General features: G+C 44.5%; 1 long non-coding RNA gene across 6 annotated transcripts in view; it reads right to left on the minus strand.

Annotated features, from left to right (window-relative positions):
* Positions 1–659: 659 nt before the first annotated feature.
* Positions 660–24,214, minus strand: part of LOC122741144 — a 58,184-nt gene continuing 34,629 nt past the window's right edge. For 2 of the 6 annotated variants that reach the window (XR_006354822.1, XR_006354825.1), the window contains exons 4-7: positions 23,526–23,652; positions 20,103–20,192; positions 4,757–4,889; positions 668–1,198 (exon numbers count right to left, since the gene is read on the minus strand). This is a non-coding gene — a long non-coding RNA (uncharacterized LOC122741144). Of the gene's footprint in view, positions 1,199–4,756; positions 4,890–20,102; positions 20,193–23,525; positions 23,653–24,214 lie in introns of all 6 variants that reach the window. The other 4 variants (XR_006354824.1, XR_006354823.1, XR_006354820.1 and 1 more) reach the window with 4 other exon arrangements.

The following is a 24,214-nucleotide window of genomic DNA, read 5'->3' on the forward strand; positions in this document are numbered from 1 at the left end:
TGCAGAGGAGGCTAAGTGCTGAAGAAACACGTCTCTAGGAGCTCGTGGCTTGAGTGGGCGAATTTTGCTTTGCTACAGTTTTTTCTATACTTAGCCCTTCTCTCCCTAGACTTGTCCCCTAGCTGCCCCGTTTCCCCCTCCAAATCTATAGAAAATAAAATCCCACAAATTCTCCCCACTCTCCAAACTCTAGGGAGTAGGAGGCTTAGCTAGGGACTGCATGTGGTTTAATTATTTGCCACAACTCAAATCTTTATCTTTTATCCTCCCTCCTTGCCTGAGGGTGACGCTTTACAAAGGAGGAGGTTCAGAGACCCCTTACATAGGAAAAACATTTAACAGCCTCCGTGCCCATTTGGTCTCATCTGGAATCTTGTCTGATACCCCTCAACCCACACCACCTGTCTGCACCATCTTGGATCATCTGCCCAGGAGGCCAATAAAATAAAAAAAAAACATTTTCTCTATGCTTTATTGGTTCATCACAACACTCATCCCAGGGCTCAGAGAGACACATGATGGCATCTGGGGTGGCCTTATACCACCTCTTCCCACCACCCTCCTCATTAAACCTTTCAAATCTCAATTGTAGACATTTTAGTTATCTTGACTTCATCCTGCCACTGTAACAAATTTCCCATTTTTTACACAAATCAGTACTTATCTATCCCTTTTTGGTAGAGTTGACCAGAAACACCAGGAGCATTTATTTGGCAAATAAATGTTTATTTAAACCAGAGGATGTAATTGAAGGAAGATGGGAGGGAATGGAAAGAGGTCTTGGAAGAAGCAAAACTAAAGTGGCAATAGAGGTATTCTGCCTGTCTCCTTTTCCCTACCTAGGGGTATGTGTAGGACAGTTCACTCCAAGGTCTAGGAGTGTCTCAAAGACTGTAAGAGAATAGTTTCCACATAGGGTCCCCAATGTCCCAAACCAGATCTGAGGTCTCAGCTCTTAACCAAACTTCACTGGCATTTCTATGTAAACTTGACCTCTGTTTGAGGGCCTCCCCCAGGCCCTTCTCAGCACTTCCTTATTCTCATCTTCCAAATTCTCCAGTGACTTCCATATGCTAGGTATCTGCAGAAAGTGCACTTGTGTAGCTCCACTGGGGATTGCCCTCAGGGTCTCCTCTTCTTTCCAGTATCAGCCATTCAGCAAAGGCCAGTCCTTTGTCCCACTTGCTCCTTCAGAAACCTGTGAAGAAGGGATATGAACCATTGCATCAATCACATGGGTAGCCTCTAGCTCCTATATCAATTGTTTTCTATGAAACTCTGACCTTCACCTCAGTTTAGCATCAGGAATTGTGAAGAAATGGAATTCTTAGATATTAATCACTGAGTGACACATAATTCAAGTACATAGTTAGTGATTATATAAGTATGTGTGTTTGTATGTGTGTGGTGCTAAGGACCAGGTCAGTATCTGGGTGGTAAAAATATCAATAGGATAAATTCAAATCCAGAATCAGTGAAGTATTTGGGGTGGTAGTGGTGGAAGAAATTGCCATTTTGGCTAGAAATTGATATGCATCAGTGCCCAAGATGGTGGCACACCTTGTGATGATCAGCCAACCTCTAGATAAGAACCAGCAGGGGGGGGGGCAGCTAGGTGGCACAGTGGATAGAGCACTGGCCCTGGATTCAGGAGTGCCTGAGTTCAAATCCGGCCTCAGACACTTAACACTTACTAGCTGTGTGACCATGGGCAAGTCACTTAACCCTCATTGCCCAAACCAAAAAAAAAAAAGAACCAGCAGGGAACCAGGTAAATTAGATCAGCAAGTTTAAAACTAGCCAGTGAATCTATTGGTCAGATTATTTTTACAGTGTAAGGTTCTGTCTATTTTTATATCACATGCAGTTTAACTCTTCTAAATGAACCACTGCAAAATTAACTTGAATTGGAGAGGGTTGGGAGAGGAAAGATAGGGCTAGTGTCAGAGTATCCAATATAGTTTCAGAAGTTGTAGGCATAAATTAACAGAGAGCAGAGCAGAACACTGAGCTTTAGGTTAGGCAGGATTCACTTTATTAGTGAGGGAGTTAAAGTCATAGGGAAGTAACACAACTTTGGAACAGATTTTCTTCCACTGGGATGGATCTTGGAGTGTCATCTATCACCCAGAGAAAGGCAAGAGTTTCTAATTGGATCCCAACCTGTGTCTTCACAGGTTGCTACTAATTTAGTTTGTTTGTGAAAAAAAATATGTGCTAAACAGTGTGTTTTTATGGGTCACTGGTCTGATGAGAAATCCTGTGTACCTCCTTGCCTGGGTTATCCCCACCTGGGGGAAAATAACATCAGATGCTTAGTCATTCCCAGAACTTCCCCCAAACTTATGAGATCAAATCCAAACTACTCACTCTGGCAAAGTCCTCCACAGCTTGGTCCCATCTTAGCATTTCATCTGCCTCTCCCAATATTTCTCCACATTGACTCTCTTCTACCAGGTTGGTCCCTTCCCTGACACCAGAATGTTCATCTTTCTATCTTTTCTCATTCAATCTACTGACCTGGGATTCTATCCTCACTTCCACCACTATCAGCTCTTCTCTACCTATCCTTCAGAGATCGTCTCAAGTTCTCCTTCTTTCATGGTGCCTGCTCATAATTCTAGACAACATTTTGGAGTTCTCTGAATTCATGTCTGAGTCATAATCCTTTAGCATTTGAACTAGATTCTATTTAGCAGCTGGCTGTATGCTCTTATAAGCTTTTGTTTTTTTCATGTGCAGTAGACTTAAGATCCTAGGTTTAGAGCTAGAAGGGACCTCTGAGGTCATCTAGTTCTAGTCCTGTTCCCTCAATTTAAAGCTGAGGAAACTGAGGGCCAGAAAGGCTGAGTCACTCAAAATTACACAGGTTATATAAGTAGTCAGGAATACAACCCAGGTCCTTGGACTCCAAAGCCAGCACTCTTTCTACTTCACTGGACTGTTTTTCTATAAGAGACTTAAAATGACTCAGCCAGGGAATCAATCTCATGCCTTCTTTTTAATCACCTGCAACACCTAACCCAGTGTAGGACAAATAGTAGGTGCTCAGTGAAGACTTACTAGATATAAATGAAGTAAATTAATATTTCCCAAAAATTCTCCTTAGGGAATCCATCTAACGTACTGGGGACTGTCCTCTGATTCTTTTATTTTGGGGGGCATATCAAGATACTTGGACTGTCCATCTTTTGTCATGACTAACCCACTTTGTTGTCCTAACAAAGAGGTGATGGACTAATATACAGAATTAAATAAACATTTTATGACATGGCAAATATGGAAACAGTTTTGCTTTATTGTACTTATTGGTTGCAAGTGTTTTGAGTTTTTTTCCATTGGGAGAAAGATATGAGGAAGAAGAAATGCTTGATAATTGAAAACAAATCAAACTGATGTTAAAAACCTATCACGGGGCAGCTAGGTGGAGCAGTGAATAGAGCACTGGCCCTGGAGTCAGGAGTACCTGGGTTCAAATCCGGCCTCAGACACTTGACACTTGCTAGCTGTGTGACCCTGGGCAAGTCACTTAATCCCAATTGCCTCACTAAAAAATTAAATAAAAAAAAAAAACCAAACAAAAAAAAAACCCTATCACAACAGTGTGAGGCTGTAAAATGGAATGGAATGTCACTTTAGAATGGACTCTTATAGTGGCTATTAAAAATTAGCTCCTAAATATTTTGGAAATCAACAGTGTCTTTTTTTCCTAAAAGATATCTATTTTTTTAAAAAAGCTCCAAGTCAATACTTTCCTCTTTCTGGGCATTCTGATTTATATGTGGGTCTAAGAATGAATGATGCAAATTATAAAGGGAAGGGTAGAAGTATAATGTTTCAAGTGTATACTAGAAAGATGAGAAAATGAGGCAATGAAAAAGAATTTTGGATTAGGAGCAGGAAACTAGTCTCTGGGAAGTAGTCCCAGTTCTTAACTATGTGTTCTTGGGGAAGTCCATTTATAGCTCTGGACCTTAGTTTCTTCATATAAAATAAGGGTATTGGACTAGACAATCTCATATTCTTTCAACTCCCAAACTCAATAATTCTAAATTATCAGACTCATGAAGCTGGAAAGGGCCCCAGTGATCATTTCAAAGAGATCATCCAATCAACTCCCTATTTTTGCAGATGAGAGAACAGGCTTAGAGAGGTTAAGTGATTTATCCATGGTTATGTAGCTAGTTAATTGCAGAATTGGAATTAGATCCTAGATTTTCCCACCTTTCCCCCTCGAACCCCAGGCTAGTGCTCCTTTGGATTATGGAAATTACATCATTCCCTTCCAAGGACGATTGTAGGAGATACGGATTGGCAGGCAGGAGGGCCTGGATGAGAGTTAGAAGTGGAGTATTTTACTGTAATTTCCTTTTTTCTCTATTTCCTCAGTCCCACTGCCCTTGGATATTTTCTCAGATGGCCAAAAAAAAAAAAATGTAGGTCAAGAGATACCTATTAAAGTAGCAGTAGACCCGTAGTAGTAAAAGTAGCACTGGTCTAGACATGAGTCCTCATCTCAGAGTCATAGTTTTAGAGACTGAAGAGACCTTGTAGATCATCCAACCCATCCCTCTTAATCTGCCCCTGAGGAAACCGAATTCCAGATAGGTTGAGTACAAAATAATATGTCCCACCCCAATTTTAATTCTGTGTCTTACTGCAAAGCAAAGGACTGTGTGTAGACTTTGAAACAGATGCAAGGTTTAGCTGTATTAAGGAACATCCTTTTCAGGGGTTTACAATTTACTTAACTTACTTGGGTAGTAACAGAATTGGAAGGACTTGGGTCTCTTTACTCCTAGTTCAGTGGTCGTTGTGCCACATCAACTCTTTTCCTGGATGGACTCTTGTGTGATCTTCGGGAATCTCCGAAGTCTCAGTTTCCTCAGCTGTAAAATGAAGAGGTTGGATGGCTGATCACTAAACCTTTCTTTCGGCTTTAACCGATAAATATTTGCTCTGCAAACATCACTAGCTCAGTTATCTGGCTTCCAAAGGTTAAGGGCAACGCCTCCTCGCGGCTCCCCCTGGCGGCTTCCTGAGGTACCAGGGTTAGGTGAGACCCTGCGCACCTAGCTCCCAGTTCCTCGCCCTCCACCTTCCACTCTCCCAGTTTTTCCCAGCTGCAGATTGAGCGACCCCGGGCCTGGAATCTGACATCGTAGTGCACTGGCCAAAGGGCCAGCTGCGTATGGACTGGGCGATCACCGGGGTGGCGGTCCAGCCTAATAGAGAGCTCTGTCCTCCCGCGCTCTGAGCCTATTCATGCCTTTGGGGGGGGGGGAGGGGAGTGGCCAAGTCCTGCCCCTCTCGCCACGCTGAGCATCCCAACACAACGCCAGGCCCCGGGAGCAACTTTCTGGACAATTTAATCCCTCTGGGGTGTTACGGGGCCATGCGTGGCCGCGTTCGTTCTCCCCTCCTTTCCTTTCCAGCCTTTCTCCTAGACAGTCTCCTTTGAATTCTCTGATATCTCTCTTTTTCTCTGTTCAGACACATGCTGCTTATGCAAATACGCGGCTTTCACAGTTCCCTCCCTGGCCTCGAATTTGGCCCCAAAGCAGTACTCTCTCACACACCCCCGCCCCCCAACAGTGACACCTCAATTGGGTCGAAGGGAGTGGAGGTTTTAAAGTAATACACGTGCTGTTGGCAATGGGAGCAGGATTCTCCTATCTTTCCCCAAAGAGTTGGGCAACATTCCTCTACAAGGCGTTGGGGTTTTATTTGGACTCTGGTGGGGGCGGAGGGGGGGCAGCATACAAGGACTGGGGATCTTCCCAGATAGATACCTAAAAGGGAAGAAAAAGAACTCCGGGAACCTGGAAAACTTGGACCTGGCAAAGTGAAACAACCTCCGCAAATTACGTCAAGGCCAATTCTTATAATATCCCCTCACTAGGGAATTTCCAGTGGTCCACTGTATCGCCTACTCACCCCATAAATGCCTACAGAAAATTCAAAACGCACAGCTTGCCCCGTAGGTCTCTAAGAGAATGCCGAATTGCTTTCTGGGGTACCCCGAATCTGGCCAACACCATTATTATAAACTTCTTGAGGGCAGCAATACTGCCTTGTTTACCTTTATTGTATCTCTGCCCCAACCACCATAAAGGCTAGCACCGGGCATTTCAATTACTAGACAATACTTGAAAAAGTTTTGTGGATATGAATACTCACTCCACCAATGCAGATCACAAGCTCTCTATGCTTTATAAGACCGTTTTATGAGTTGCTGTGGATCCTCTAGGCTAGCATTTATATAGTTCCTTAAGTTTTGCAAAGCACTTTCCATATATTATCACCTCATTTGATTCTCACGACAACATCCTGTTAGGTGCTATTTTTATTCCCATTTTACAGATATGGAAACTGAGACGGAAATAGGTTTAGTGACTTGCCCAGAGTAACACAGGTAGTATATTGGAGTCTTCATGACTCCAAGCCCAGCATTCCATCTACTGTGTCACCTAACTTCCTCAAAAAACAACAACAAAAAATAACTGGTGGCCATTCTTCCGGTGATGACCCCTTTCCTTTTTTTGGGGGGGGGTTGTTAGGCAATTGGGGTTAAGTGACTTGCCCAGGGTCACACAGCTAGTAAGTGTCAAGTGTCTGAGGCCAGGTTTGAACTCAGGTCCTCCTGACTCCAGGGCTGGTGCTCTATCCACTGTGCCACCTAGCTTCCCCGGGCCCCTTTTCAACTCAGCTAGGCTGATCTTGGAAAGAGACCCACAGTCATCTGGTAGGACTTGTCAGTACTATTCTTCTACTGGTATGGCCTTGGAGAACATAGGATCCTCTTCATGCTGGCATGAGGCATTGTGGAAGACTTTAGTGGAGTTGACATTCTACTCAGCAGTTTGAGTAGTCTGAACAATATATTTTTAACTGAATACATGATCATCAGAGAGCATTTGGGTGCCCTGTGTTATGATGCTGGAGGAAATGGGTTAGCACACTTTGAAAGGTTTATCATCCTAGATAAAGAGTAGTGGCAAAGATAGATATTTAAGGAGCAGACACAAAGACATCTAAGGAAAGTCACATCTTGCAGAAAAAGTAGTCTTCCTGGAGCGGATCTGAGGCTGGGTTACTCTCCATGGATAGTGTCCATGGGAGTTTCTTTTCGTGGGTCTCTGTAGGCAGATGGCACCAAGATGCCCTGAGAGGATGATTTCCTGAGGGCTGCAGTCAATCAAGGGCCTGAAGGGGTCTTGGGATCTGAGGGAGACAGTGGTCAGCCAGGCTGGGTCTCTTGCTTGAATAATTCCCTGCAGCCATTGTTTCCTGCCTGCCTCGTCTCCTTAGGAGGGTGTGGGGGGAGTTTATGCAGAGGGATGTGGAGAGGGGGTGGGCAGCTTTCACCAAAGGCACCCAGGAATGTGTCACAAGGGGGAGAGAAAGAAAAAAAATACAGGAGAGACAGGACGTCAAGGACCCCTGACTAATGAATAGCGAGTTTGCCCTTGAACCTCACTGGGCTTTGCCATTCCCAGGCTCAGAACAAGAGCCGAGACGTGTCTGAGCCCAGCTGCAGGGGGACCGGGCTATGGTTCATCTCAGACACTTTGACAGGCTGGGTCTTTTCCCTGCATAGTTCAGATCTGCCTAACGGCTCCCCTGGCAACAGCACAGTGGTGCAGCTAGGGCCCATGCCCTGCCTGCTGCATACAGAAGTGAGGAGGGGGAGGAGGCAGAGGAAGAAGAGGAAGAAGAGGAGGACAGCTGGGAGGGGGGGTGTTGCTGTACATGAACTAGAGGCTATGAACCCTTGAAATCCAGAGACCTTTGCATGAGAGACCTCCCAAGGCTTTTCTGCTGATACATCTATGAGCAGTCATTCAGTTGGTCCCCCAGAGATCTCTAGTTTTGCATCCCTATGACATAGACTTAGCCAAAGCATTGCCTTGTGCTTCTGAGCCACCCAAGGCACAGGCACACAGGCATGGCCAGAAGCATGGATAAGAGAGATGAAAATCAACTCCAGGTCAGAGGCTGAGTGGACATTTGGAGATTTTATGGAATTGAACTTTAGGATAACTTCCCAAGTCAGGTGCCTTTCCCCTAGAAAACACTAAAAGAAATAGGTGTGAGTTATGGCTCGTAAGAAATTCCATTTACTCAATAAAATTATACCCTATATAAATCTATTCCTCTATATAAATTATGCATACATGTGTATTTCGAAGTATTTTTGATTCAAGATGTCCTGATCAAAGATGTTCAGCATTTTGTCATTTATTGATGCCCTCTTTGTGGCTTTCTTTTGTTTTTGTTTTTCATTTTTTAGCTCTGGCAACATTCCTTCCTCACAGTGCCTTTTGTTGTGAGCTCAACTGAGTTATGATATACTCTGGGAGTGGGGAGGCTCTGGTTATGCTCCCTGGCCTCTTCAGGACTTGGGCTGTAATTAGCCCAGAGATTCCCAGTCCGGTGGACCAGAGAAGGGACTAGCCTTGGCCCAAAACTAAATATAGTAACCTAAGCACTTACCATGGCACACCACCAGGCAGAGGAGATATCTGCAACAATGGAAAGGGCATTAGCCTCTAATTCAGGAGATTTATATCCCAAGTCCCAGATGTACTGCTTACTAGCTGAGTATGTGACCTTGATCAAGGAATGTAGTCTTTCATAGCCTCAGTTTCCTCACCTGTAAAGTAGGGAATATTTCCCCTACCTTACAGGATTTGCTGAGGATGCAATGAGACATCTCATGGGAAGCATTTTGTAATTGGGGGCAGCTAGGTAGCACAGTGGATAAAGCACCGGCCCTGGATTCAGGAGGACCTGAGTTCAAATGTGGCCTCAGACACTTGATACTTACTAGCTGTGTGACCCTGGGCAAGTCATTGCCCTGCAAAAAAAGAGTTGTATGCTATTTAGTAATTATCATTATTCTCCCTTTCAGTCCATCATGATCTAGTGGCTCTAACAGGGGAAAGCACTTAGCTTCTAGTCTTGGCTTTGTTGTACTAAAAAATTGTGACCTTGGCAAACCACTTCATACCTTTATGCTTCAATTTTCTTTTCATTAAAACAGGAAAAAAAAAGCTGTTCATAATGTTTCATGGGGGAAATCTTGTTTTGTTTTGGTGAGGCAATTAGGGTTAAGTGACTTGCCTAGGGTCACACAGCTAGTAAGTGTAAAGTGTCTGAGGCTGGATTTGAACTCAGGTTCTCCTGAATCCAGGGCCGGTGCTCTATCCACTGCGCCACCTAGCTGCCCCTTTTTGGTTTTGTTTTGTTTTCATGGGGAAAATCTTAAAAAACAGAAATAATATATGTGAAAGAGCTTTGAGCTCTTGGGAAGAAAGATGCCCTACAAATCTGATTCAGGTGTTATTAGGGCCAAAAATAAGTATTACTGCTCTCTGGAGAATGGAGGGGGTGAGAAGGTGGGTAAGGGACCTGACAGCTCTTCTCACATTGTACTGTGACCTCTCTAGCAAAATAGCTCTGAAATCCATGTAGCCCCAAGTCTTCCAGAAGTGGTTCAAAAACCCCACACATGCACCTATTGAATGATTTCCACCTTCAGAGAACTCAGTAATAGTGTAGTAATTCTATGTTCTATTCAGCCAATTTCCTCGATTCACCTTCACCAACTGAAAATCAAAGTCTAACATGGACAACTCTTCCAACTCTGTGGTCCATAATGAGTTCCTAAGTTGTCATATCCTTGTTTGGGAACTAAATATTATTCCTCCATGCTTATAATAGAGCTTAGTACTCTGAATGCAAGGTTTTGAACCCCTGGACTAACGAGTGGCTCCAGCTCCGAAAAGCCAAGGGATTATGGTCAGGGGTTACTGTTTCCCCGAGTGTGGCCCAACTCGGCTGAGTTTCATAAAAAAGTGGTTTGGAAAAGGGCTGTTGGGCTTATCCCAAAGTTACAAATGGAGGGACAAAGGGCAAACACCATCTCAGTCAAAAGAAGAAAGGAAGGCATCTGGGTGTGAAGTACCCTGTGTAAAATAGTTTGCTTTACTAAACCAGGGTCTCCCCCAGGGCTTAATCTATTCAGGAATTTTTATAGAATATCTATAATCCAGAAAGACTTTGACCCAAAAAGGTCAAAGAAGCTGAACTTGGCTAGAACATTATTCAAGACTCTAGTGAATCTCTTCTTTATGCCTGATCAAAGATCGTAGCTTTATCCAGCAGGAAGACCAGAGACTTGTATCTGCTGACCTACCAGTCAAGTGTCTTAACCGGCCTTTTTAAGAAAGAAAAAAAGATAACAAAGACCAAAAGGGGTTAAATTGAGTTGGTGGGCTAGGTGGCGCAGTGGATAGAGCACTGGCCCTGGAATCAGGAGTACCTGAGTTCAAATCCGGCCTCAGACACTTGACACTTACTAGCTGTGTGACCCTGGGCAAGCCATTTAACCCCAATTGCCTCACCAAAACAAAACAAAACAAAAAATTGAGTTGGTGGGCTATGGGAGAAGACTCTTTACCAATATACAATTTCAGGGAGGCTAGGAGGAGGATATATAGGGAGAAAGGAACAGCTGTGAGTTTCAGATCATAGAAATTTAGAAATCTGTCATATTTTACACATGAAACAACAGAAGCCCAGAGAAGTAAGTAATTTGAGGTTACGTAGGAAGTTAATGATACAGATGAGACTAGAATCCAGATCTCCATCCTAGTTTTATTTTTTTCAACCATGCTTTTGCCATATTGCTTTAGTCACATAAGGAAGGAATATCTTATACCATTGAATGAGAATATCAAATTAAATGAAACAACTACAGCCACAGAGAACTCTAGACAAATAAAATGCTTCTGAGAGAATAATGGTGACCAAGGAGGAGCTAACATCTTACTTTCAAGAATGTAATAGGGGGCAGCTAGATGGCGCAGTGGATAGAGCACCGGCCCTGGAGTCAGGAGTACCTGAGTTCAAATCCGGCCTCAGACACTTAATACTTAACTAGCTGTGTGACCCTGGGCAAGTCACTTAACCCCAATTGCCTCACTAAAAAAAAATAATAATAATGTAATAAAAAACACTTTTTTTTAGGATCTCAAAACCATTCTCATCCATTACAATTTTCTACCCATTCACTCACCATGTCTAATAGAGCGCAGATATCATTGAGTCCATTTTGCTAAGAAACTAAGACACTGAAAAAGCTAAGTGACCTAAGCATCCAACAGTAATTCAATGATGGGAGATGTGAGTAGAAGAGAGTTCCTCAATCCCTGGTTCATTCTCTTTGTCATTAGCCCCTGTGTGAGAATGAAGAAGTCACTAGTGATAGAGAGACTTAAAAGCAGAGAGAAAAAGTGCCAAATAATTCAAATGAGGGGTGTTCCTCAGACAGGAAGAAGCCTGTCTGGTAGTAGGATAGCCAGTCATGGTCAGGTGACTATTTACAACTGGAGTTCTTGACTGCTTTTGTGTCTTCGACCCCTTTGGCAATCTGTGAAGGATATGAAGCTCTTCTCAGAATAATTTTTTTGTTGTTGTTTGACAGGGCAATGAAGGTTAAGTGACTTGCCCAGGGTCACACAGCTAGTAAGTGTCAAGTGTCTGAGGCCACATTTGAACTCAGGTCCTCCTGAATCCAGGGCCGGTGCTTTATCCACTGCGCCACCTAGCTGCCCCCCAGAATAATTTTTAAATGCATAAAATAAAAATATATAAGACTACAGAAGAAACCAATTATAATGATATCTATCTATCCACCATCTATCTATCTATCCAAGTTCACAGATCCCAGGTTAAGAACCCTTATATAAGGTAACCTGTAATGGATGTTTGTAGATGTTAGCACTTATTCTGTATACACTGAAATAATCTCCCCCTACAGGGCAAAGTACTAGTACCTCTTTTCCAGCATCTTTCAGTTCTTCCAAACACTACCTTCCTCCAGGAGCTATATTAGACTATCGGTGTTTTATAAAGGGACGAAAGACCCTGAAGCAAGAGGAAACCATCCGTGTTCACAAGTCCACCTCAAATCTTGCCCCAACGTCTCCTCAGAAAGGCTGGGACTCTTGAACAATGGGGATTACAATGAGGCTGCTGCCATGGAGGAGCTTGACTTAACTCTCTATGGATGGGAGAGCTTGAACATGAATCATAGGAGTGTAGGATTGGACATTTCCTCAGAGATCTTCTAGTCCAGTGTCCTCATTTTACTGATAATGAAACGGGCCAAGAAAGGTTATAACTTGCCAGAGATCATACAGAGAATAATAGAGCCTGAACTAGAACCCATGTTTCCCAGCTTCCAGTACAGTTCTCTACCATAGAAGCCAAATATGTTAAGTGTAAACCTCACATGGGTGAAAGAGAATTGACTTTTAGAAAGGAAACCGCTTTCCCCAGGATCTCTAAGCTTCCCAAAAATTCCTCATGGAATACTTCATAGTGGAACTGGACATAGAAGCCCAGTCAGCTCCTGGTTTTGATAGAGGATCTTTTTCTATCCTAACTCCACATTCCTTTTTTTTAAAATATGAAACTGGGATAGGTCTGTTCAGAACTCAAATGAGAAACTCTTCAAAACAATTCTGTTTCCAATCAACCTAGTGATACTAACTGGCTGGAGCTACTTTATCTTCTTTTATTAGACAAATTTGAACTAAATAATTTCTACCCAACGAGCTCTAGCATTCTATAATTCTAATGAGAAAGTGATATGTTAGTGAAGGGAAATGAGCTCTATGAACCCAAAAGATTCAGTATCAGAATAATTGTAACTGTGTACACACTGCTTTCCCCACCACATCCACATCCCCTACCCCCTTGAATTCTATACAAAATCATTTGGAATTCCTCAGATTGTTTACTTTTACTTTTGGAAAAAGCCTCTCAGGCTTTGACAGTTGACTTATTTGATCCAGTATATGGTATGTGTGAAGAGAAGGGTGAATGAGGTGTGTGTGGGGGGGAGCAAGTTAAGGAATACTTCTTTGTAAAGAAATATATCCTACTTCAGTTGTATCCTAGTCCCTTTGGAGTACCTGAATGGTAGATCCCTGGATGGCAATAAAGTAGCAGCAGAGACCGGATATGGGTCAGAACTGCTAAGCACTGTGGTCTTTCTAACGTCTACTGTCATAACCCATGGAAGAACCATCTGCACTATGCCCACCGGCTCCACATTTGACTTTGGGGATGATTCTTCCCTCCTCTCCCTCCCCTGTTTAACTCCCCATAGGCCTCTTCTATTGGGTAGTTATCATTCTGCAAACAAATCAGCCACCTGGCCCCTCTGGAAATCCTTTTGAGAATTTTCTATCCCCTCATCCTCTTCCTACCCTCCCTGGGTATTGGATCCAAGCTCTTTTCAACATGCCTCTTCTCAACCTTTGGTCCCAGTTTCTGTCTTCTAGTTTCAGTCTCAGCTGATCCACCCCACACTGAAGCAGTTCCCTGAAGTTCAGCTTCCTGATTCCTTAGAGACACCTGGGTCCCCCGTATAATTCAACATATCCCAGTAGCTTCCGTTTCTATCAGGGATCACCAAATTATATTTGTTGTTTTGGGACACAGATCCTGTCAGAAGCGTTTCTCCTTTTATACACAGGGGAGTGAGGCAGGGGGGGAGTTTTCCATTATCAGAAACAAAGTGCAGAAGCCAGGTAACCAACCAGCCTCCCAGATCCAGGCTGTGGCTACTAGGCCTTCCATCCGCTCCTTGTGAAAAGAGCTCAATTCCGGATAATCTGGAAGCTTCATGACTCAGAGTCTTATTATAACTCGGGACAGGGGCTCAGCAAATTGTGGGGGTTAGGGACGGGGAGGAACTCCTTCAGTCCTCCAAGTCTCAGCTGTCAAGCAAGAAACCTCAGCGAAGCAGAAAGGGACTTGACACTAGACCCTTAATCTCGGTAATTCTCCTCTTTTCTTACCTTCCCTCACCCCCGCGTCAAATCCCACAAAGAGCGAGGAAATGAGCTGCTGCACCCCATCCGCCCATGCCCCATCGCTCTGGCTCCGGCTCCAGCGTTGAGCCTCGGCTGCCGGTCCGACCCGGCTGCCCTGGGAGGTGGGGGAACCGCGCTCGGAATATGATTCCCCGGCTTTGCGCGCTGCACCGCCAGCCGAGTGAGACTCTAAAGCCCCCCTGTCACCTCAGTCAAGCTGCTACCGACCCGCCCCCGGATAACCGCGCTGATCTCTAGATTAAGGAGCCCAAAGAGGCAGCTGAGACGGCTCACCCAGGCGGGGACAGGGAGTGGGGCAAATTCTCCTAAGATTCGTCCCAGAGTCCTTCCCACGAACTCTCCTCGCCTAGCTACTCAACCCTTCAATCTTCATCAGCCTCCCCACTCTGCACCCCTCCTCCCACAGCCTCCAACTCTGAGCACCTCCCTCAATCTCCCACTCTCGGTGCCCTCTCTAGACTCCCACTCTGAGCGCCTCCCCCAATCTTCCACTCTCAGCAACCCTCCGCCTCCCCACCCCTTTCTAGCCTCCCACTCTCCTAGGCTTCAGTTGGCTACGAGAATTTCTGGCCAAAGGAGGATACGGGGGCGAGGCGAGGCGGGGGGGGGGGGGGAGGGAGAGGAGAAGAGGATACACTAAGTGAGATATATCTAAAAATAAAGGCTGAGAGATCGGGAGCGGGTGGGTAATAGGAGAAGAAGGAAGGAAGGGAGGGAGAGAGGGAAAGAGGAAGGAAGGAAGGAAGGAAGGAAGGAAGGAAGGAAGGAAGGAAGGAAGGAAGGAAGGAAGGAAGGAAGGAAGGAAGGAAGGAAGGAAGGAAGGAAGGAAGGAAGGAAGGAAGGAAGGAAGGAAGGAAGGAAGGAAGGAAGGAAGGAAGGAGGGAGGGAGGGAGGGAAGGAAGGAAAAGAGGGATAGGAGAAGGGAGAAAGAAAGGAAGAGGGAGGAAGGAGAGAGGAACTAAGCAATTGAAGATCACAGAGTTGGGGAGCAGAGGGAGGGGTAGAGGATGGTATGGAGGTAAAGCAAGAGAGTGGTGAAGAGACAAGCCTGCAGACAGGTGAAAGCCGGGGCAGGGAGATAAACTAGCAGGAGAGCCGCGCTGGGTTTCCTAGGCCTGGATTAAAATAGGCCTCCAGTGTTTAACTCTTGCGGCTCAGGCAGCTTCCCGGCGGTTTCCCCGTGACTCTTTGGAGCCCGGCTGCCTCTCTCTGGAGGCCCTGGCTCTAGCCCCAAACCCTGCACTAAGACATTAAGAGACTTGGGTTCCCTCGCTGGTGTTCCCGAAAGCGGCCTGACGCCGTGACGCACGGCATGGGGTGGGGTGGTGTCGGCGGAACGGAGAGCCCGGAGTTTGAGAGAAAGGAGCCGAGAGCGATGGGAAATGAAGGAGAAGGTTGGGAAGGAAAGGGAATCCAGAGAAAAATCTAGACTTCGGCGGGGTATGTTAACACGTTTACCGAGGTGGTGGAGGAGATGCGAGGGGAGGGCTCTCTCTATCTGATACTTGGGGATGTCCAAAGACAAAATGGCAAAACGAAGGAACAAAAAGATCCCAGAGGGAGGCTTGGCTGGGCTAAATCGGACCTACAAATAACATTTCTGGTAGGAATTAACCGATTCTCTCCTTTTCAGGACAAATAAACACTGGACTGGTGGGTTCCCTTCGCGTAGCAACTACAGCCTATTTTGCCCCTGTGACTTTGAATCCAAGGAACAGCACCCAGTCTGTACTGCCGGCCTGGAGGGAAGCCCCTCATAGAGCTTCGCCCCACACATCTGTAATCCTCTTGGGTCTACTTACATTACCTTTCCACATTCTCAAACAGCCAAGCCCATCTAAAGCCCTTTCAGTCCTCTGGGCCACCGTCCCAGTCACCTGTAAAATCTGGGTCTCTCAACAATCTTCTCCTGGATCACCTTCCTTCTTTCTTCCCTCCCCACTCTTTTTTTTTTTTGCAGGGCAATGGGGGTTAAGTGACTTGCCCAGGGTCACACAGCTAGTAAGTGCCAAGTGTCTGAGGCCAGATTTGAACTCAGGTACTCCTGAATCCAGGGCTGGTGCTTTATCCACTGCGCCACCTAGCTGCCCCTCCTCCCCACTCTTGACGTTGCGGTTCCAACAGGGCCACATTTCTGTCTAGCCTCCCCCACCCCCCCCACCCCCCAAACCCAATTCCCAACTCAGAGCTTTCCTATAGATCCTGGTCTCCTTGAGGCTAAGTGAGCCAACCCTCCAGCAGCTGTGGGTGTGCGTGTGTTGATGATGGATGGGGTTGGAGTGAGAAGGCAAGAACATAAAAGGCCATGGAGGGGCAGCTAGGGCAACCTGCAGAGGGCTGCCAGAAAACACTAGCGTTCTCCCACCTAGTCTCCCGATGCTTCCTTGAGAGACATTTTCCTTGTTGCTGGAGCCTTGGGTCCCAAAACTTCAGATTTGACCCATACCACAACTCCCCTCACCCATCTCTGAAGGTTTAATCCTTCTGAGTCTGTTTTGAGGAAAACTGAGTAACAGCAATTTATTTATACAGCGTTTCATTAAGCGCTTTACATACATTAGACACTGTCAGAAATCATGTGCAAGTATTATCATCTCCATTATATAGATGAGGAATCTCAACCCGAGGTCACACAGCTACTACAAGGGGAACCAGATAGGTGTTCATGGGAAATAGGATCTGGGCCAGATCCTGAAATCCAAGGGATATGACTTCCCTGTCGCCACTTCTCTGGCCCACCCTCACTCTGATTTCAACTAAAAATATCTACATAGTTCTCCCTCAAAAACTCATTTCTATTCTTTTTTTTTTAACCAAATGACTTCCCCTCCAACTCTAAAAATCTATTTATTTCACCATGGATAGAGAAATTGGGGCTCAAAGCGTGCCAAAGTCAGCTGCTTCGAAACAACAGTATTGCTAGGCTCCTGACTTGGGACCCACCTCCAGCCGCAGGAGACCGCCACTGTCCCAGGTCTAGCCAGAGTTCCAAGAAGCCTGAAGCTTCGAAAATCCGGGCGAGACCGCAAATCACAGCCAAGTTTCACAAATGTATTTGCCTCATTGTCATTAAAGACCAGAGAGGGCGCCCAAACACGACCCTCTGCTGCAAAGTGTCCCTTCCCCGAAGCAGGGAATTCCGCATGGCTCATGGATGTGATCCTTTATCCGGGAAGTCACTATAGCCCACTAGCCAACCGGGACTGAAAGGAGAACTGAGGTCAAGGCTCCCTTCTCCCCTCGGGGCGAAAGGACAAGCACTTAGGCGGGGAAAGAAGGACCTAGTGGCCTTGAGAAAAGGGGACTTGGACAGATGGACAGACCAGCATTCCCCTGGCCAAACAGCAATCAATTCCTAATGTTGCAGTGGCAGGGGAGGGGGAGAAGGGGAGAAATAGAGGAAGGGACAGTGAAAAGAAAGAGGGAGAAGTACAAAAGATACCTGTACAGACGGAAAAGGGCAATAAGTAATGGGAGAAAGGGAATGGAGGGATAGGGGACAGAAAGAAAGAAAAAGGAGGGGAAGAATATTTAGGAAATTAGCAAATTATCCAAGCCTCCCCATTTAGTGTCAATTCTCTGAGAAATCACATTGAATTTCCGAACTTAGATTCTCTTTACCCGAACGTTCCCATTTCCCCCCCCCCTAGTCCCAACCCTACCCGCCCCTTCCCCCCCCCCCCCCGCCCCCAAACAGAAACTGGCTCTCTCGGCCCTCCAATCCCCATCCCCCTCTCCAGGCTAGGCTCCATTCTCAGGGACTGCCTGACCGCCTCCTCCCTCCTTCGCCCTCCCACCACTATTGAAGCAGCCCTCACCAGAGGAAAGACAAACATATACACTGGCACCTTATCAGACATGCATGCAAAACTAATTAACATGGGGAGACATGCGAGCAGCCGTCCAGCTACACACCCTCAAACACACACGCAAACAAGGCAACCCCTTGTCTAGAGGGGACATTCAAAAGGCTTTGTTGCTAATTTAGGCATCTGTCTCTGTCTGGTCTGGTCCTCCTGCCTGGGCTCGGTTTTTTTCCCAGCCCCTCCGACAATGCTGGGAACATGCCCGCCGATCCCTTATTCAAATCACACCCCGGACAATGGCCTCATTGTGCCGCCTACAGAAAAGGGGCTAGGAGGGGAGGGAGGGGGGACCCGGTCGGGGTGGGTAAGAGGGGGAAGGGGAACGAAGGAGAATGAAAATGGGAACCCAGGAAAGTGTTTACTAACACGATCCCTGCAGCTGCCTTGGGCTCCCTCTCCCCTCCCCCACTTGGTTGGGGGTTGGGGAATGAAAGGCTCAAGTAGGGAGGAGGCCAAGGACTGGAGCGAAAGGGGTGTTTGGATGGATAGGTATGAGGCAAGGGAAGGCTTCAGGTTCAGGGAGTGGGAGGTGGAGGGAGGGACGGCTAGGGACTGGGACGAAAGGGGTTTCTGGATGGGTAGATATGAGGCATGGGAAGGCTGCAGGTTCGGGCAGTGGGATGGGGAACCGTTCAGCAGGCCGGGAGGCAGAACACACACACACACACACACACACACACACACACACACACACACACACACACCACTGACTTAACCCAATCTTAGCCAGTCCCCGCCTCCCAAATCCCAACAAACACCACTAAGGTTGGGTGGTTCTTCCTTTTAAACTCCTGCTTTGATGTGTAATCTGCAACCAGGAGAACGAGAAGGAGGAGGAGGAGGAGGAGGAGGAGGAGACTGGCTGCTAGGATGAGGTGCGTGCGGTCGTGACTCACTCCGCAGCCACCGTGAGGCGAGCACAATCCCTGCCATTGTCTTCGGGCATCGTTTCATTTTCTCCTCCTTCCCAGCTAATAAATTAGAGAAGAGACTGAGAGCGAAGGGACCCAGTTCCCCACGGACGAGTCGAATCTGCGAGCTCACAGCAGATGGGTTTCGCCCAGGCTCTAGTCAGACCACACCTGGCCAGAGAGTCGCACGTTGCCCAGACAAAGAAGAGTACAAAAATTATAAATCTCCCGAGAGCACAGAGAGGGAAATCTGGGCCTTTAAAAGTCCCTCCCCCATCTCCTTTTCTGGGCTACAAGCGCCTAGACAAGCAGACATAAACAGACACACACAGAGACTGACACTGACACGCAGACACAAAAAGAAACACATACACATAGAGGCCGAACCAGACACACACACACTGACAATGGTGTGATGAATGCAGGACTGTATATTCATTCAGCCCAAATCACATCCAGGCTTGCCCACGACCTGATAGTTGAAAGGTTAAAGGCTACAATACAATTTCCATGGGTAACCTTCTCTCAGATCTAGCTAAAACCGAAACAAAATAAAAAAGCAGACAGACGTACAGAAATAAATGCCTTCTGTGACTGAAAAGGCTCCCATCTAGATTCAGGCTACGACAGAGTGACAAGTCTGAGTTATTTGGAAGTTATTGTACATGAAAAGGGGGACGTGGGGTGGGGGTGTGCTTTTAAAAATTTCTCTTTTAAAATAGCCTTAATTCTATCATGCTTTGAATGTTTTAAAGGGGTCATCCTAGTTCAGGGAAACTGTAATTTAGAGGTGAAGTGTGTTTTCCCTCAGGGCTGAATCCACAAGTCTCTCCCAATAAAGGACAATAGAGCTTAATGTGTTGGGGTGGGTTTTAACTATCAGAGTAATTTACTGTATGCTCCAGTATAAACCACCTTCTCTCCCCTAGGAGAAATAGAAATAGACAAGCCTGGAAATTCTGATGGGATGAAGGAGATCATATGATGAAAAAAGTTTAAATAAAGAACATAAAGGATTAAAATCAAAAGGGCCCTTTAAATAAGAAGGGGCTAACCTTCTAATATCCAGAGGAACAGAAATTGTTAGGAAGCTGGGTAATAGTAGAATGCTGTAGTGGAAATCATATATAAATGTATATTTTATTTTCAGACATGTGTTACATGCACATTCATGTATATGCACCATGGGGAAATTTACATATACAGATATGTGGGTGTATATATATACATACATACATACAGTTTACATGTATTCTATAAATACTTATACATATGTATAAATTATAAAGCCTCTGGTATTAATCAGAAACCAAATTTTACCCTGAAGCATTAAAAACCATATAAATACAGTAAACATAGAGAGGTCAGAATACAATCAGAAGTGACTTTTCACTTAATGTTTGACAACTCACCTTCTGGGCCAGGCCTAGGGTCAGTCTGCCTTTTGACTCAGTGGACCTGAGTCTCCTTTTCTCTTACCATCCTTCAGACTTCAAGGGGCCCTAGAAGAGGAAAGGGATGAAAATAACAGAGTAGAACAGAACAAGAAAATTATAACAGAGCCTTGGGTGGAGGGGAAGACACAGTCTGATATCTGTGTGTTCATTTTTAAGCCTAAAAGTGATATTTTCATACATTTCTTATAATTGATGTATGTTGTCAATTAATTACCATATTTATACTCAAAGCAAGGCTGTGTATATAACACAAACTCAGTAAACAACATCAATAAGATTCAATAGAAGGAGTCAAACTGTCTAGAAAAGAAAGCTGATAATCACTAAAGAGGAGAAAAAATGTCAGAAAATATAAGAACTGCAGCAGCCTTGCTAAGAAATGAAAAAAAGAAAAACAAAACCAACAAACAATACCCTTGATCAGCCTACCAAAAAAAAATGTTAACCAGAACCTCTCCTGGGAAGTAATAGGAAGCTTGCTAAAGTCAGAACTCAACTTCAAGATAAGATATCAAGGACATACGTCTATTATATAGGGCACTGGTTATGGCACACATATTAGAAAATACAGAACTCACAGATTGCTTTGAGAAAACCACCCTAGTAAATGTCCCACTGGAGTTTCTCCAGGGAAGAAAGGTCATCAAAGTATGAAAAGAAATTCCAGAGAATTCCTTCCCTAGTTATGCTACTTCTTGATTCCCACTTGTCTGAAGACAAAAACTAACTTCCAGTACCTACCTTTGGAATCAACTATTGCTGGGCCACTTAATACTCACTGAAACCTATTGCTTTCTTCCAGAGAGATCTAGGCCCGAAGTTAGAAAGATTCATCTTCCTGGGTTCAAATGTGACCTCAGACTCTAACTAGCTGCGTGACACCCCCCACCCCCTGGGAAAGTCACTTCATCTTGCTTGCCTCAGTTTCCTCATCTGTAAAATGAGAGAAGTGAATGGCAAACCACTCCAGTATCCTTGCAAAAAAACCCCAAATGGTGTCTTGAAGAATTAGACACGACCAGAAAGACTCAACAACCTGCTCGAGCAACATCCACTGTCAGGATACTCAGAGATTTCTGTTCTTGACTTGCTGTGGGACCCTGTGCAAACTATTCAACCCCCATTCCTTCTCTCTATGCTTTACAAGGTCCACCTGTGAAATGAGAATGAGCTTATCTATCCTCTACACCTCACAGGACTATTTTTTAAGGATAAATGCTTTCTTATCCTTAAAGAGCTCTTAACACCTTAGGGAGAGGGGAGAGAAGAAACTAGAATCTCCTTGCTAAGAAGTAAAAAGAAATACGGCAGTCTACCTTTTTAAAAAAATCTTAATAAGACATCCTATGAGATGTAGGAAGAAGCTTATAAAAGTCTGTGTCCTTAATTTCAGGACATAGCTTTTACCCCGTGTTGGGTACATGGGAGAAAGGCTATTTACAGGTTTGGACTATATACCCCCAAAGCATCTGATTAATATTTTAAACTTCACATTTTTATTTTTTAAATCAATACATTATCTACTGATTTATATATAGGTGATAGGCTATTTTCAGAATGGACTAATGTGTGAATTTCTCTCTCTCTCTCTCTCTCTCTCTCTCTCTCTCTTTCTCTCTCTCTCTCTCTCTCTCTCTCTCTCCATGTATCCTAAGCAAGCCCACATCAGTACCTCCTTCACTAACCTGTTGAATTTAAGATTCTTTAGTAGTATGACATTAGTCCCTAAATTGAACCTGAACTTTAAGGCATTTTAAGCCAAATACTTTTTAATTTACTTCAAAAGGGGAAGAGTAATCCTCTGCAAAGACACTCATAATATGCAATTTATTAAACTGATTAAACTTCATAGAATACTGAACTGTAAAATAAGTTTTTATTTTGGCTTTTAATTTATTTGGGAGAGGTGGTTAGACAACATGGAAACCAACTATATACTTCAGGCAAAGTTTGAACTGAGAACTCTAAATTAGGCATAGGATGTCTAAATTAATAACTAAAGGTAAGCCCCGACCAAGGGAACTGGGTAAGGCATGAGATCACTGAGGGATACCAACCACTTTTATTTTGTGGTCATAGTTTATTATAGATGCCACTGTATCTTAGAGGCCTAACTGTTCCCAAATTTATAGTCCTCATTCAAATAGGGATATAGAAAACTCATAGAAACTCATCATTACATATACTGAATGAAAATAATCCACCATAAATAAAGTAGACAAGGAGAAAAAACTCATACAGTATAGATTTATATGGAGGCATTTATAATACTTGGGATTTGTGGGAGTACAAAAGAAAAAGAAACTATATGCTCATCTTGTTTGTGGACTGTTCTAGGCATCATGGAGAGGTAATTTTGATGCTACTTTCTCCTCTTCTCTCTCTCCTTTCTCTCCCTCTCTGTCTCCTTCCTTCCTTCCTTTCTTCCTCTCTTTTTCTCCCTTACAATCATCTATTACTTCTCTATCAGACTTAATCTTGCTTCACATCAGTCCCCTGCTTAAGAACATAAAATGATTCCTTTTTTAAAAACTATATAGTTTAATTCTACTTGTTTTTAAAGGTCCTTCATTATCTGACCCAACTCTACCTGCCCAACCTTATTTTCCATACTTCCCTGAACATACCCTCTACTTCAGCAAGCTAGTTTACATACTAATTCCCATTGCCTAGTGTTTGCTCAGGCCTTTCCCCCTTCTCTCTGCCTATCTTAGCAAATCCATTTTTAAAGAAGGCCCAGTTTTAAAGGCTTTTCCTCTGTGAATCCTTCCCCAACTACTCCAAGTCACATTAATCTCTCCCTTCTTACCTTTTTTTTATCCTTGTGTACAACCCAAGTATATGCCTAATTCTGTACAATGCCACGTTATGCTCTATTATGTATAAATATGTTCATCTTGCCTCCCCAACTAAATAAACTTCATGTCAAACTTCTTTTGTATCTATTATGTATAACACCTATCCAGTACATAGTAGATGTTCAATAAATACAGTATGTATCGAATGGTCAGAGAGCTGATAAGAGCATATTTCCTTGGGCCTTCTAGTTTAACTCCATACATGATGTGGAAAGTGTTCTCATAAAGTGTTAGATATCACTGGCTTCTTAGACAAAGAGAAGACTGAGAGAAGGAAGGAGAGAGGGCAATGAGATAGAAGGAGATTGACGGAAGCTGAGGTGTGAACATTACTGCTGACCCAACACTTCCCCTATCTCCTTTTCTCCTCTCTCCTCCCCCTTCTCTCTCTCTTTGTCTCTGTCTCTTTCTTTCTCTTATCTCAAGATCCCCTACTACAAAGCTCCCCCTGCCATCCTGACCCCAGCCAGAGCTAAAGCTCAAACTTCTGGGCACATGGTATCCTTTGGTCAACACTCACCCAAGATTCTATCCTGAGATTTTCTTCTTGATTCCCCTTTAGAGTAGAGCCCTTGTGCAGGAATTCTGTAACCAGTCGAAAGGCTTCAGAGAAGGGCAGCTATGGGTACCTATGAGGTATCGCATTCCTGGGGAAAGGGAAAACATCATAACTTTACTCTGGTGATCTATAAACCATTCAAGTGCAGTTCAGGCAGGCCTATGCTTTGCTAGCTTTCCTGGACCTATAGTGGAACTATATTTCTTCCTCACCACCCCCAAACCTAAACCGTCTCTGCAACTAATTGAATTAGTAACACCAAAGCACCAAGTGGATCCAGTCAGAAGGCAAATATCATATTTCCCATTTTTCTAGCTGCCTAAGGACAAAACAAACAGTATAATTAAAGTGTTCTATGCTAACTAAAAATGCTAAAAATGTTGGTGGGATTAAAAGGGAACATTGTGGACAGTGAAATAGGGAAAGGAATAGACTTACTTATGATTTAGTGTGATGTAGTACAAAGAATCCAACCCTGAATGACTGCCTTGGCATGGGGTGGCGGGGAGAGGCTTGCATGGTTCAATGAAACTGTGATCTATGCCGTGCAGGATTACCCAGAGCAGACAGGTAGTAATAGAGAGTTCTGATCACTAGAGAAGGAAAGGGCAAACCACTCCAGTATCTTTGCCAAGAAAACCCCAAGGACA

The sequence above is a fragment of the Dromiciops gliroides genome, chromosome 2 (genome assembly GCF_019393635.1).
Source record: "Dromiciops gliroides isolate mDroGli1 chromosome 2, mDroGli1.pri, whole genome shotgun sequence".
Classification (NCBI taxonomy): Eukaryota; Metazoa; Chordata; class Mammalia; order Microbiotheria; family Microbiotheriidae; genus Dromiciops; species Dromiciops gliroides.